The 12,977-nt window shown below is 41.9% G+C and overlaps 1 long non-coding RNA gene across 2 annotated transcripts; it reads right to left on the bottom strand.

The window, feature by feature from the left end:
• Positions 1-2,617: 2,617 nt before the first annotated feature.
• On the bottom strand, positions 2,618-8,041 carry LOC134582442 (uncharacterized). Of its 2 annotated transcripts, XR_010086268.1 has the most exons (4): positions 7,878-8,041; positions 5,055-5,142; positions 3,416-3,496; positions 2,618-2,751 (listed from the first exon to the last, which is right to left on the bottom strand). It is a non-coding gene; the product is annotated as an uncharacterized LOC134582442 (long non-coding RNA). The 2 variants fall into 2 exon arrangements; XR_010086267.1 differs by lacking the exon at positions 7,878-8,041 and having other exon boundaries at positions 5,055-5,432.
• Between the last annotated feature and the right edge of the window lie 4,936 nt (positions 8,042-12,977).

Below are 12,977 nucleotides of genomic sequence, written 5' to 3'. Positions count from 1 at the left end.
CAAACACTGTATATAAATGGACAGTGTGAAGCTCTATTAACTGTATATAATAAGGCAATACACTATAAACAAAAAATGTACAGTGTTTCTTCATTATGTGTCCCTGGATATTGTGCTTTTCGGACCTGCTATCTGGAAGATGCTGGAATAGTGATCATATGCCTGGGTGTGTGTGTAACGAAGTGGACCTCATGTGGTAGACCAGCAGGGTTAAGTATTTTCTTTGGTTCCTATATTTCCTCATGGTATTTTTTTTTATATCTACAAAACAAATTTAAAAACTCATTCATGGGGGGGGCGGAGCCTGACTTGCTAGCTGGCTGGGGCTCCTGGAAAATAATAGTTTCCTTGCAAATAATCCCTGATCTAAAGGGGGAAACTACGACAAGCAGCGCTACCCACATCAGGGAGACCCTGGCAAGCATTGTGACACCTTTCCCGGGCACTACCGATACCGGAAGCCCGAGGTGGTTGACTGCGGCCGGCAGGTGCCGGAGCTGGGGAGAAGCGGCCGCTCTCCCCCTCTCTGCATCTCCACCGATCTCCTACCCCCCCCCCCCCCCCCCCGGTGGGGGTGACCCGGTCCGCCTCTAGCGGACAACTAAACAGAAACAGGCACACAGAATGGTGCTGAGCGAGCCGACTGCGGGCACGGAGCCACATAACATGGCGGATACCACGTGCTCCTCAAGCAGTTACTGAGAGAGGCCTGATCTCGCGGCCCGACTGGACAGCATATTCGCCGCCTTTTAGAACAAAATAACGACAAACTATCAGGCAAGAAACAACGGTTCACCCGCCTTAGCAATAACCTCCACGCATCCGGCACAGACCTGCGGCAACAAAAGTGGTGAGAGCGGGAAACAGTTGAAGAGGGAAATTGCTAGACCCAGACGCCACAGACGAGCTGCCCGACCCGTAAGCGGCTTCCTCCACCGGCAAGGGCCGGAGCACACAAAGGGAACAGGGAGGCTAGCGGAAAGAACTCTCAAAGCGCTGGAGACACCAGGGGAAACCCCCTCACACTATGCGAACACTGCTGGATCTAAAGGCCTACCACTATACCTCCTAAGGCGAGCCGCAGCTATGAGGGCAACCGGCATAGGCTTACCGGGACCCCCCAACTTATGGACACCGCACCTGACCAACCCAAGCTAAAGATATGCCAGTCTGTTGTGCCCTGAAATATTATTTTGCATGTTTTACAATTATCTCTTGTTCTCACTCCTTGCTCTCCTCCTGTACTCTCATTTCTTATGACAATTATTGAATAGAGCAACGCAAATCTCTCACCAGTTTAAGCTGAGTAATTAGTTCATGTTTAACCAAGCATTTTCACTAAGGTAAAGCCTGGAGTAAACGTGAAGTCTGTCAGCTTTATAGCACTAAACCGGCTGCAATACTAGCTAGAACCGCTAAACTGTTAACCATGCCAAAAACACAGCCTCACTAGACATACATAGCAAGCTACAGTTCCTATTTATAATTCAACCTGTTACACAGCTTGACTATACCCATTTACTAAATATTTTGTGCTACGACTCTTATTGTACTCCTCACTCTTGTCTTCAACAATGCTGTATACCATTAACGCAGATCTACATAACTATTTAGCAAGCAATGAACAAGACGGTTAGCTTATCACATACCTAAACATGCAACTTTGTACAATGGAATTTCACTACTTATCAAAAATTGTGCAAGTTCCACTATATACTCCACTGTACTGAATGTTTGAAAAGCATGAGGATTGCCTTTGGGGTACCCCATGCGAGTCTGTTATTCTAAATGCATCGCAAGAAGGAAAAAAAAAAAAACTCAATTATGTGCACAGTAACTTAAATGAAAACCAACAATCTCGCTGCTATCCAGTTATCATTAGACGTAAGAGAAAATAACAGGGTACAGTTTGGGCAGCCGTACACACAGAAGAATTTTTTAAAGTCAGACACATGGGCTTCAGATTTCCCTTTCGCTAGGTGTTATATAGGATCTCACACTTTGGTCCGCAGGGAGATGACAATAAATCTAATGTGCAGCACCTATTTGTCTTCCTACCTTCTTTGCTTATGGACTGTCCCCATTAGTGATGCTTTCAGGTTGGCCAGGAAACGTAATATTTTTTTCTCAAATATACTAGAATTTTCTTTTCCGGGCCATTTCCATGGAACTATCAAATACACGGACTTCAGTAAAGGCTTCATAATGGAGGCTTCTGTATACGCGATTTAGTAAGAATTGATGAGTTGGTTTCTCCTGTCCTGACGTCTGAGTGGGGAATTTAACAGATTAGTGATGCTGCCATGGAAATAAAATTCCGGTAAGTATGGGTAAGAATTTCTCATTACTTGCTTAAGAAGCTCTAAATACATTCTCTCTAAAGCACTCTGTGTCTTTATGATCAGAGGATTATCAGAAAGTTATCACTCCCATCCAGTAAATTGCAGGATGCAATAATTTCTTCCCACCCAGCACCCAATTCGACAACTGGGTGAAATCTACACCGTGATAACCAATGAAATAAAAGGTCTCTGCCCTCAGTTTTATGAAAACAAAACAAGGACAAAGGTTCTTTTCATTAAGTGCTTTATTTGTGATTACAGATTCTATAGCTTCTTAAAACAAAACGTGCTAAAAAAAAAAATCGAAACCTGTGGCACCACCGACTGGTATTTCTGTTGCACACAATAAAATTGTCCCAAACTTACAGTGACATCATGGTGGCCAATCGCTTATGGAAGTCATTAAAAGCTGAAAAGTAAAAATAAAAAAAGTTGTGTAATACACCAAATGGAAGGAGAAACAAAATAAATAAAATCTCATATTTAATTTCACAAAGTAGGAGCATGTAAGAATGATGAGATCTGCTTCTGTCTCACAAGAAACAAGTGCATTAACACCCACCAGTCTAAATGCTTTACCTCCAGTTCTTACGCACCCGAAGACAAAGCTGTACAGGCACGCCTTTGTGGGAGGAGATTATACACACTTCTTGAGCAGATTACACTATTTACAACCCACCAGTGTAAGAAGAATAAAAGCCTTCATGTGAAGAAAATATAACAGACCACTGCATGTGCACACTGTACACATTCCCGTTTCTTTTTTCCCAGTGTACCAATTTTTATTGAATAGTTTCAATAAGTACAAAGCAAGATATAAAAGTGTGGAATTAAGATAATCTACACTCTATAAAGTACAATGTATGCATGAACACACACTCAATATTTACAACAAACATTTTCACAGAAAGCAATCTGGCGGAGTTTATATTCTGGCAATCTATATCGGACTTTATGCCATTAAGGCCATGCATTATAAAACCTGGACATTGTTCCAGCCATAGTTTAAGACAATTAATTAATTTTTGAATCCCTAGCTTGCTACAAACAATACAACACCAACACAACTTTACCTGTAGTACAGATGTCTCCAGCCTACTAAGTAACATGATCTTCATATCTTCACAGACAATATACTGAGGCCACGAACAGACCTATAATGAAGACAAATGAACTTAAAGTGACTGTATAAAAACTGACCCAGTATTTAAAGTATTACATGTCATAGATAAATAAAACCTTGCCATTGTGGGTGTTCCTGCAGTTGCAATCAGGAGCATCTCAAGCTGGTCTGCAGGGAAGGATCTTATCCCATAAACGTCCCCCCATAACAGGGTTAAAGAATAAGCACACTTGAAGTTCCAATAATCACATGGGATCACAAGAGACTCCCTACTGTGCTTCAAATCAGTTTGCCGTTTACTGAATCAGATTGTGTTTAGATAATTGACAGTCACAGACCCTTGCAGTGTAGTCCGCAACTCCACTCTTCACACAGAGAGAGCTTTCCCTACTCTGTGCATCAGGGCTATCAATTTCTAGTTCTAAAGGTACTAGCCAGGGCTAAAAATTACTTGCGTGCGCATTCAGCCAGTCCATAGGAAAGCGTTCTCATTGCTTTCCTATGGACGCTGGCGTCTTCTCACTGTGAAAATCACAGTGAGAAGCACGGAAGCACCTCTAGCGGCTGTCAAGGAGACAACCATTAGAGGCTGGATTAACCCATAGGTAAACAGTTTCTCTAAAACTGCTATGTTTACAGCAGAAAGGGTTAATCCTAGATGGACCTGGCACCCAGACCACTTCATTAAGCTGAAGTGGTCTGGGTGCCTAAAGTGGTTCTTTAATTCATGGTGCATCCACACCAAGCTACTTTGCCCAATAAATGCTAGTACCCACCATAATTACAGACACATTCTTAAACACACACTTGCAGTTCAATAGCTGTAAAACAGGTAGAGGCCAAAGAAAATAACTACTGAGTGCAGAAGAACATAAAATAGGTTGTTGTCTTCTAAGTGTTAAAACCAAGCAAAACTGTAAGAACACATACACTGGCACATCCAAGAAAAAAAAATGTGCACAATTGAGGATGCCATTCTTGTTTTCTCTACCTCCAGTTCTTACGCGCAAGCACATAGAAAGCGCTAGCACGCCTTTGTAGGAGGCACCACTCAGTAATTGCTTATTACAGGGTCAGTCTAAGAGCTAAATCCACTTCTTATAAAGCAGTTTTGATATATAAATTATGCCACTGCAGTCTCAAAATGTGCTCGTTTGGAACCTTATGCTCACAAAGTACACAGTGTGTTTATTTTAGACGATCCTCTTAATCTGCTTTATTTCAGGGACACTAAGCACCAAGTCACTTCCTCTTAATGAAATGGTTTTGTTGCCAAGACCAAGTCCCTTTTGAGTGGCAGTCTAAATTTTTTCCAAAAAAAAAAACCAAACACACCTGTAGTGGTTTTCTGATTGACAGCTACTGTGAGGAGCTTTGGATTGGACCAAGATCATCCATCAGGGTGATCTCAGACAAGGATATGAATAAAAGGTGTGTAAAAACTGTTTACATGATTTGGAGAGTTGTTTTTCTCTTATGTTGTGGATTTTTTTTCCCTTTACACTATTGCTTGTGTACCTTTTGAGCAAAATACTTGGTAGCTATAGGATTAAAATACAGCAGTGATTTACCCAAGCAAATAAGTTTACCTTTCCATTAAGCAGATAATTAATGACTCTTCCCAAACTTCATTGCAGTAAGTTCTCATTCATTATCTCCAGACAGTGGTCATGCTTTCTGAAGATGAAAAAGTAGAAGGATGGGGGGGAAAAATTAAAATAAGTGGTTATACTCTGGATGCTTACTTTTTAACCAACCATACATTTCATTTTAACCCCTTAAACACATTAGAAGTCTAATTCACAATTAAGATTTTAAAATAACTAGAGTACAATATATTTCAGATTTATACACCAGAACTGCTTCATTTAGTTAAAATTGTTTAAATGCTTTTAGTGTCCTTTGAACGTTTTAACCCCAAGTTGCCGCCAGCACCGGTTTCAGCTCACCTCCAGCGGCATACGGCTTCTGAAGATTGAGGGAGTCACTGATTGGCTGAGAGCAGTAGCTGACTGCTCTCAGGCAATTAGCAGCGCCCATGCCCGACGGCACTCCGCCATGCCTGTAAGTGAAATCTCAGAAGCCATGAAGTTAAGAGTGCGTCTGGGGGCAGTACCATAAAAACTTAATCTAGATCAAGTTGTTTTGGTGCCTGGAGTGTTCCTTTTTTACCATGGAATAAGTTGGGCCAAAAATACATATATAAAGAAAAACCAGAAGGCTGGCAAACTCACCAGGTCTACCGGGACAACTCCCTATTGATAGGCAGCACGTAGAAATAATAAAAACCGTATAAGTGCCAGGTAAGAAAGAAAGGGGTATGAACAACGTGCAGGCAAGCCTCTGATCAAAAAGTCACTCCCAACTTCAAATTACTAAAAGACAAAGTTTAGGTAAGGGTAAACCAATAACAATATTCAGGGCGCCACAATCACTTCTATGTACCAGCTTGTCTCCAAAACACTAATAGGTACGGGACAATTATAGCTAGAAGACAATCTTCATATGGTGAAAACATTAACAAATTTATTATACATAAAATTCAAGTACCATAAAAGAAAAATATTGTACAATTAAAATTGCCTAAAATGGCTCCAAAAGACCCTTATGGTCAGCAGTTGAAAGCAATATAAAGTGCACTTATGCAACGACCTTTAAAGGGACACTGCAGGCACCCAGACTACTTCTGCCCATTGGAGTGGTCTGGGTGCCAACTCCCACTACCCTTAACCCTGCAAGTGTAATTATTGCAGTTTTTTTTTATAAACAGCAATAATTAACTTGCGGGGTTAACTCCACCTCTAGTGGCTGTCTACTAGACAGCCATTAGAGGGCACTTCCTGCATCATAGCACAGAAAACCTGTGCTAGAGCGTCGCTGGACGCCCTCACGCTATGGGAGGACCTCCAGCGTCGCTCAATTCCCCATAGGAAAGCATTGTAAAAGCATTTTCAATGCTTTCCTATGGGGAGCTCTAATGCGCAAGCGTGGCATTGCCGTGCATGCGCATAAGGTCTCCCCTGCCGGTAGACGGGATCAGTCTTGCTCACCGTCCAACGTAATACAGAGGAGGAGCGGCGGCGGCAGAAGCAGCGACGTGGGACATGTCGCTGCCTCTGGAAAGTCACTGAAGGGGTTTTCACCTCTTCAGCAACCGGGGATTGGGGGGTGGAAGGGAGAGGGGACCTGCAGTGCCAGGAAAACGGATTGTTTTCCTGGCACTGGAGATTCCCTTTAAGTAAAGGGAAGTATAGAGAAATGACTGAATTTAGCCACTCACATAAACTATCCCTTCACAATGGGAGTAAAAAAGTGTTAATCACTAGGTGACAGAGAAAATCACCAATAAATAATCCTCCCAAGTATCTGGGTAGAGTGCAGAAAATAAAGTGCATCCAAACAGAAATAAAATCAAAGTGAAACTGCCGATACCAAATTTGAGGGTCGGATACAGCTGGGCTCTGCAGGACTACTCAACCTTGAATTCTGACTGCGCAGTACTACAAGGCAGAGCTTTTTTCGGTTATATCCTGTGTCCGGAAACACATTGTGGATGTGTCAGTATCTGAAAGAAATTGTGATGGAGTCTCTACACAATATTCATTATTAAATGATTGTGTTCTCACACACAGCCAATAATAAAAGGATGTCCATTCATTATTAAATGATCGTGTTCACACACACGGCCAATAATAAAAGGATGTCCATTCATTATTAAATGATCGTGTTCACACACACACAGTAGATAAAAGGATTTCCATTCATTATTAAAGGATTACTATAGTGTCAGGAAAACAAATCCGTTTTCCTGACACTATAGTACCCTGAGGGTTCCCCCACCCTCAGGTGGTGCTGAATGGGGTTAAACCTCCTTCAGTTACTCACCTTCTTCCGCCGCCAGGCTCCCTTAGCTCTCCTTCCCCGCCGAAAGCGGAGCGGAATGTGCATGCGTGGCAGTGCCTTGCACGCATTCAAAGTGTCCATACCAAAGCTTTTTTCAATGCTTTCCAATGGCCGCTCTGCGTGATGGAGGCGTAATATGCCTCCAGCGTCGCAGATGCGCCTCTATTGGCTGGCTTAACCCCAAATGTAAACATAGTTGTTTTTTTTTGCAGGCAGGGGTAACCCTAGGGGGAACTGGCACCCAGACCACTTCATTGAGCTGAAGTGGTCTGGGTGACTATAGTGGTCCTTTAAATGATTGTGTTATCACACACACAGCAGATAATAGAAGGATGACCACCCATTATTAAATGATAGTGTACACACACAGCCAGCACAGGGCAGATGATATCACGTTGTCCTGCTGTAGTATTCTCCATATTTTGCTGTGTGCACGTGGCACACTAGCTGCACCAGGCAGGGCATTCCTGGAATCAAACACATGATTAATATCACACTCAGGTCCTCACCCGCCATCCTCGCTGCCTCCTCGCACAGACTGGGAGCCCCCAGCGTGCTCCATGCCGGCGGATGGATGTGGATTCACTTTCACACTCCATGATCCTCTCTGATTCCACTCCAACACTGAGCGAGAAACCAACTTCCGGTTATTAGTACGTCATTTCCGCCCATCACCACTGAGCTTTGTTTTCTTTTCGAACGCTGATAGGCGGTGACGAATCACGTGATCAAAATGGATCATGTGACTGCCTTAGTCACGTGACACCCAATACTTCCTTTAGCATGATATATATTTATAAGGCAGCCATGGTCCTGTGTGTTAACATAGCAGTGGGATGTTTTAGGCTATAGTAATGTTAACATACAATTAACTACCAAATACCATTAACAAAATAAAGACATGATTCATTTTACAGCTCTTTTAATTTCACAGAGTGGGTGGAACACAAAGGAACAACAGTGCTGGAATCTACAGTAGGGTTTATTAACTCTTACACTGCAGGGGGTGCAATTTTGTATTTCTAGCACTATAGTATCCCTTTAAAAGAACTATATGGGCACCATAACAACTTAACTAAAATGAAGTTGAAGTGCCAGGATGATCCTTGCACTGGCTTACTTTTAGGAGCTAGACCGTTCACAAACTGTTTAACCCAAAGGTCTTCTCCAGTTCAGGATTGCCCTGCCCAGTCCAACATCCCCTTGCTGTAAAACGATATGGTCTAGGACTGCCGCAGGCAGGAGAATGCTGATTTGCTATGAGAGGTGAGCTGAAGCTCTAGCTCTATATTCATAAAAACAGCTTGAGAAAAACACATACATCCCTCAAGCAATTTTGTGAATGAAGAGCCATTGATTGGCTGACAAAGTGGATTTTGATAAACCAAGTGTCAGTGCATGGAAAATAATGCAGAATTTAGCCTGGGGGTATAGCTGCTGCAGAATTTTTCCAAATTGGAAATCGCGTTCCTTCAATGGAGACAGTGAATACAGAGATGTAAGCTTGACTGACTAGGTTATAAAAGTACAAATCTTCAGTTGAATTCCCAAAGTGACAAGACGTTTGGGAATATTGACAGGAGGCATCGCGAGATCACAGATGAAAGGTGAGAATTGTGGGACAATTGCTTTGATCGCCGGAAATGAAGCACACTTTGCTCCTCCGCTGGTCAAGTGTAGGAAACCACCATAAGACAAAGTAGTCCCAACTTTGTCTTGTGTTTTAAAGGACCACTCTAGGCACCCAGACCACTTCAGCTTAATGAAGTGGTCTGGCTGCCAGGTCCAGCTAGGGTTAACCCATTTTTTTTTTATAAACATAGCAGTTTCAGAGAAACTGCTATGTTTATAAATTGGTTAAGCCTTCCCCCTAATCCTCTAGTGGCTGTCTCATTGACAGCCGCTAGAGGCACTTGCGTGATTCTCACTGTGAAAATCACAGTGAGAGCACGCAAGCGTCCATAGGAAAGCATTGTAAATGCTTTCCTATGCGACCGGCTGAATGCGCGCGCAGCTCTTGCCGCGCGTGCGCATTCAGCCGACGGGGCGGAGAGCTCCCCGCCCAGCGCTGGAAAAAGGTACGTTTTACCCCTTTTCCCCTTTCCAAAACCGGGCGGGAGGGGGACCCTGGAGGCACCCTCAGGGCACTCTAGTGCCAGGAAAATGAGTATGTTTTCCTGGCACTAGAGTGGTCCTTTAAAGAAAACTAGAGCAGGCAGGAAGAAATGAACAGATCCTGACAGAGGGAAAGAAGAGGAATGGATTAAAGAAAGAAGTTCAGCATGACAGTGCCGCTTTAAGGTACAATACAATTGGTCTTCTGTTGCTGGATGTCTCCTAACCAAACCAGTCCTGATGGATATACCAGCCCAACTCAACATTCCATGGATGGCCTTCAGCACCTATATTGAAGGCCCCTCTGGACAATAGCAGGTGAGATGTTATCTTTCCTAAAGGTCATCCAACTGTAAACATGAGACTGGTAAAATGGATTTTCTTCTTAAATAACCACAACTAAGGTAGGCAGAAGATAGTGTAATTGGAGCAGTATTTCAGAGATTCACCCAGTTACTGCCCTGAAGAGTCCGTCAAGGTCAAATTAAAGGGACACTCCAGGCACCCAGACCACTTCTGCTCATTGGAGTGGTGTGGGTGCCAACTCCAACTACTCTTAACCCTGCAAGTGTAATTATTGCAGTTTTTAATAAACTGCAATAATTACCTTGCAGGGTTAACTCCACCTCTACTAGACAGCCACTAGACGGCACTTCCTGCATCATAGCACAGAAAACCTGTGCTAGAGCGTCGCTGGACGTCCTCACGCTGTGTGAGGACCTCCAGCGTCGCTCAAAACCCCATAGGAAAGCATTGAAATGATTTTTCAATGCTTTCCTATGGGGAGATGTAATGCGCATGCGCGGCGCATTAGGTCTCCTCGGCCAGTGGGCGAGATCAGTCTCGCCCACCGGCCGACGCAATGGATAGGAGGAGCATCGCGGAGGCAGCGGCGAGGGACATCGCCGCTGCCTCAGTTAAGTAACTGAAGGGGTTTTTACCCCTTCAGTAACCGGGGATTGGGGGGTGGGAGGGAGAGGGACCCTCCAGTGCCAGGAAAACGGATTGTTTTCCTGGCACTGGAGATTCCCTTTAAGTTGGGACATGTCATCCTGTGGACAATATCGATACCTACAGGTAACTGGTACAGATCCTGTATTTTGCCTACCCAAGGGTGATTGGACACAAAGTCATGATCTGATTGACTGGGATTATCTCTATTGTGTGGCTATATATGTGTTGCATAGAAAGCAGTTTAATAAGACATATCAAGATAACAAGGATACCACCATTCTTACTATGCACACATACCGCTAACATAATAGTGTAGTTAAGTTGAATGGACTTGTATTATTGTTGTTGACATTTATATAACGCCAACTTATTCCGCAGCACTTTGCAATATAATAACTGAGGGAATAAATGAGACAATTAGAAAATGCTACAGGAACAATATGTTGATAAGGACCCTGCTCAAACAAGTTTACAATCTAGAGGTCAGATTCCCGTACCACTCACGTGCATGCATTCTATTGTAAAATATATTTTAACTGGTGTACACGTAGGTTATAGAGTCGAAAAATAGTCACAAATCCCAGTTTTCAAGGCAGCCTTTTTAAAGATTTTTTACAGACTATAATAAAAGGAGACAAAACCCGTTATCTTTGTATACAAGCCATTTATTTTGAAATGCCAACTATATATGCAGGATAAAGTCAATGTTACATGCTTGTCAGTAACAGTAGAAAAATAGAACCAGTTAAAACTTTTGTACAACTGCAATGGTACTCAAAAGAGAAAGGGGTTATACAATGTATCACACAAGACACAAATTCAAGTTTGCAAGTACCTAAATAAAAATACTATTCTTTAAAAACACTATGTACAATTGAATCATAAACAAATCTTACAAAGTTCTGGTTTATGCAGGTTGTAGAAAACACTTGCATAGGACATGAAATCAGTTCTTAAAGTGTTTTATTTCTGAGCCTTAAGCATTGAAGGCACTTGGCTTATACCAGGAAATTTAAAACCGACTACCTATAGACGTTCAAACAAACAAACCCACCCAACAGGTAAGTAGAGCGTTATTCAGCTTTCAGTACAGTTCACAGGATTTATGGTCTTGCCCCCAATATTCGTATTAGTTTACACATTTAGAACACTTCAACTGCTGTGGAGTGGGGGCATCTTGCAATTCCCCTGGAAGTTAAAGAGAAAATGAGTATCCGCTTCTTCAATCATGTTACTTCACATGTTGCACACAAATTCAGTATAGGCAATGAATGCAGTTATTTAGGTAAATTCAGTTTTTTTCCTTTTTTTTCTCTCTTTCTTTATGGAAGAGGCACAGAATGCGGATTTATTTTTATATAACATGAATTAAACCTCAGCTAAAAAGGTTACATGGTTTAGCCAAACAGCAAATTAAGAGAAAGTGATAATGATGCAAGGCTTGAAAAAACTTAGCACCCACAATCAACTTGAATGAGCCGGTCTCGGAAAACCATTTGTACAGGAAGTCCTCCTCAGCTTGCTCATCTCATTCATCCACATAGACACTTAGGAATATTACAGATCGAAGAACTTAGAGATTTCACAGCAGCTGTATAGTATACATTATTAGAACTATGCCTAGTTATATGTAAGATCTGGCAAAAGTGCAGTTAAATAATGCACCAATGTTTATAGTCTATGAAAAACAACTTTAAGAGCCATAGAGCAGTTTACTCAGCTAGCATTTTTTACATTGTTATACAGGGGTCTTTTGGAAGGTTCTTTTTACAATTTCCCCCAATGTCCACATTGCTCATACTGCCCCTGTATTTAGTGAAGCTTTTCAATGATATATTTTATCAAACAGCTGACCTGCTTTATCAGAGATTAACACCACGAAAAAAAAGATTATTTTTTTTTTTGTAGTGTTTATCCGTGTGTTTTATACTTCCGTAGGACACACATGAAACCTAGAGACCGCTAAATGTGTCCTTTTTGTTAAAATCCATCTTTCTAGTCAATGCATGGGATTAATTTAGAGAGCATGTTTGGCTTGTTTTTAATGAATCTGCTTGTACTGACTTGTCACAGCTTATACTTTGTTTGGTCTTTATTATGGAATTAGTTGTTTCACATAGACGTGTTTTTATTAAACATTTAGGAATATTGTTCTACTAAAACTAGGGTCGGTTCAAAATCTACTATACAATGCATAGCTGGTACTTTCTATAGCAAATGTCAGGATAACACTCACTGCTGTAAAATTAATTTTGTAAAGTCACTGTCCAAGGATCTGTTCCAGTGATAGGAGTATATAACACACAATAGATTATTACTGCTTCACATACACGTGTTTTACAGTTGTATTCACAAAATTGGGAATTGTGGAGAATTGCCAACATAACTGCAAATTGCCAACTGCAAATTTAGGTACACTGGTTAAAAAGAAAAATGTCAACTTTGCTATTTTAATTCACCAAAAAAAAGTGCAATTCTTCACAATTCCTTTCCACAATTGTTATAGTAAATTCCAGGCCTGGTAATAGTCTCTGTGGATA

The sequence above is a fragment of the Pelobates fuscus genome, chromosome 13, assembly GCF_036172605.1.
Source record: "Pelobates fuscus isolate aPelFus1 chromosome 13, aPelFus1.pri, whole genome shotgun sequence".
Taxonomy (NCBI): domain Eukaryota; kingdom Metazoa; phylum Chordata; class Amphibia; order Anura; family Pelobatidae; genus Pelobates; species Pelobates fuscus.
Note: the sequence above shows the minus strand (reverse complement) of the source record. Positions and strands in the feature narration are given on the sequence as shown.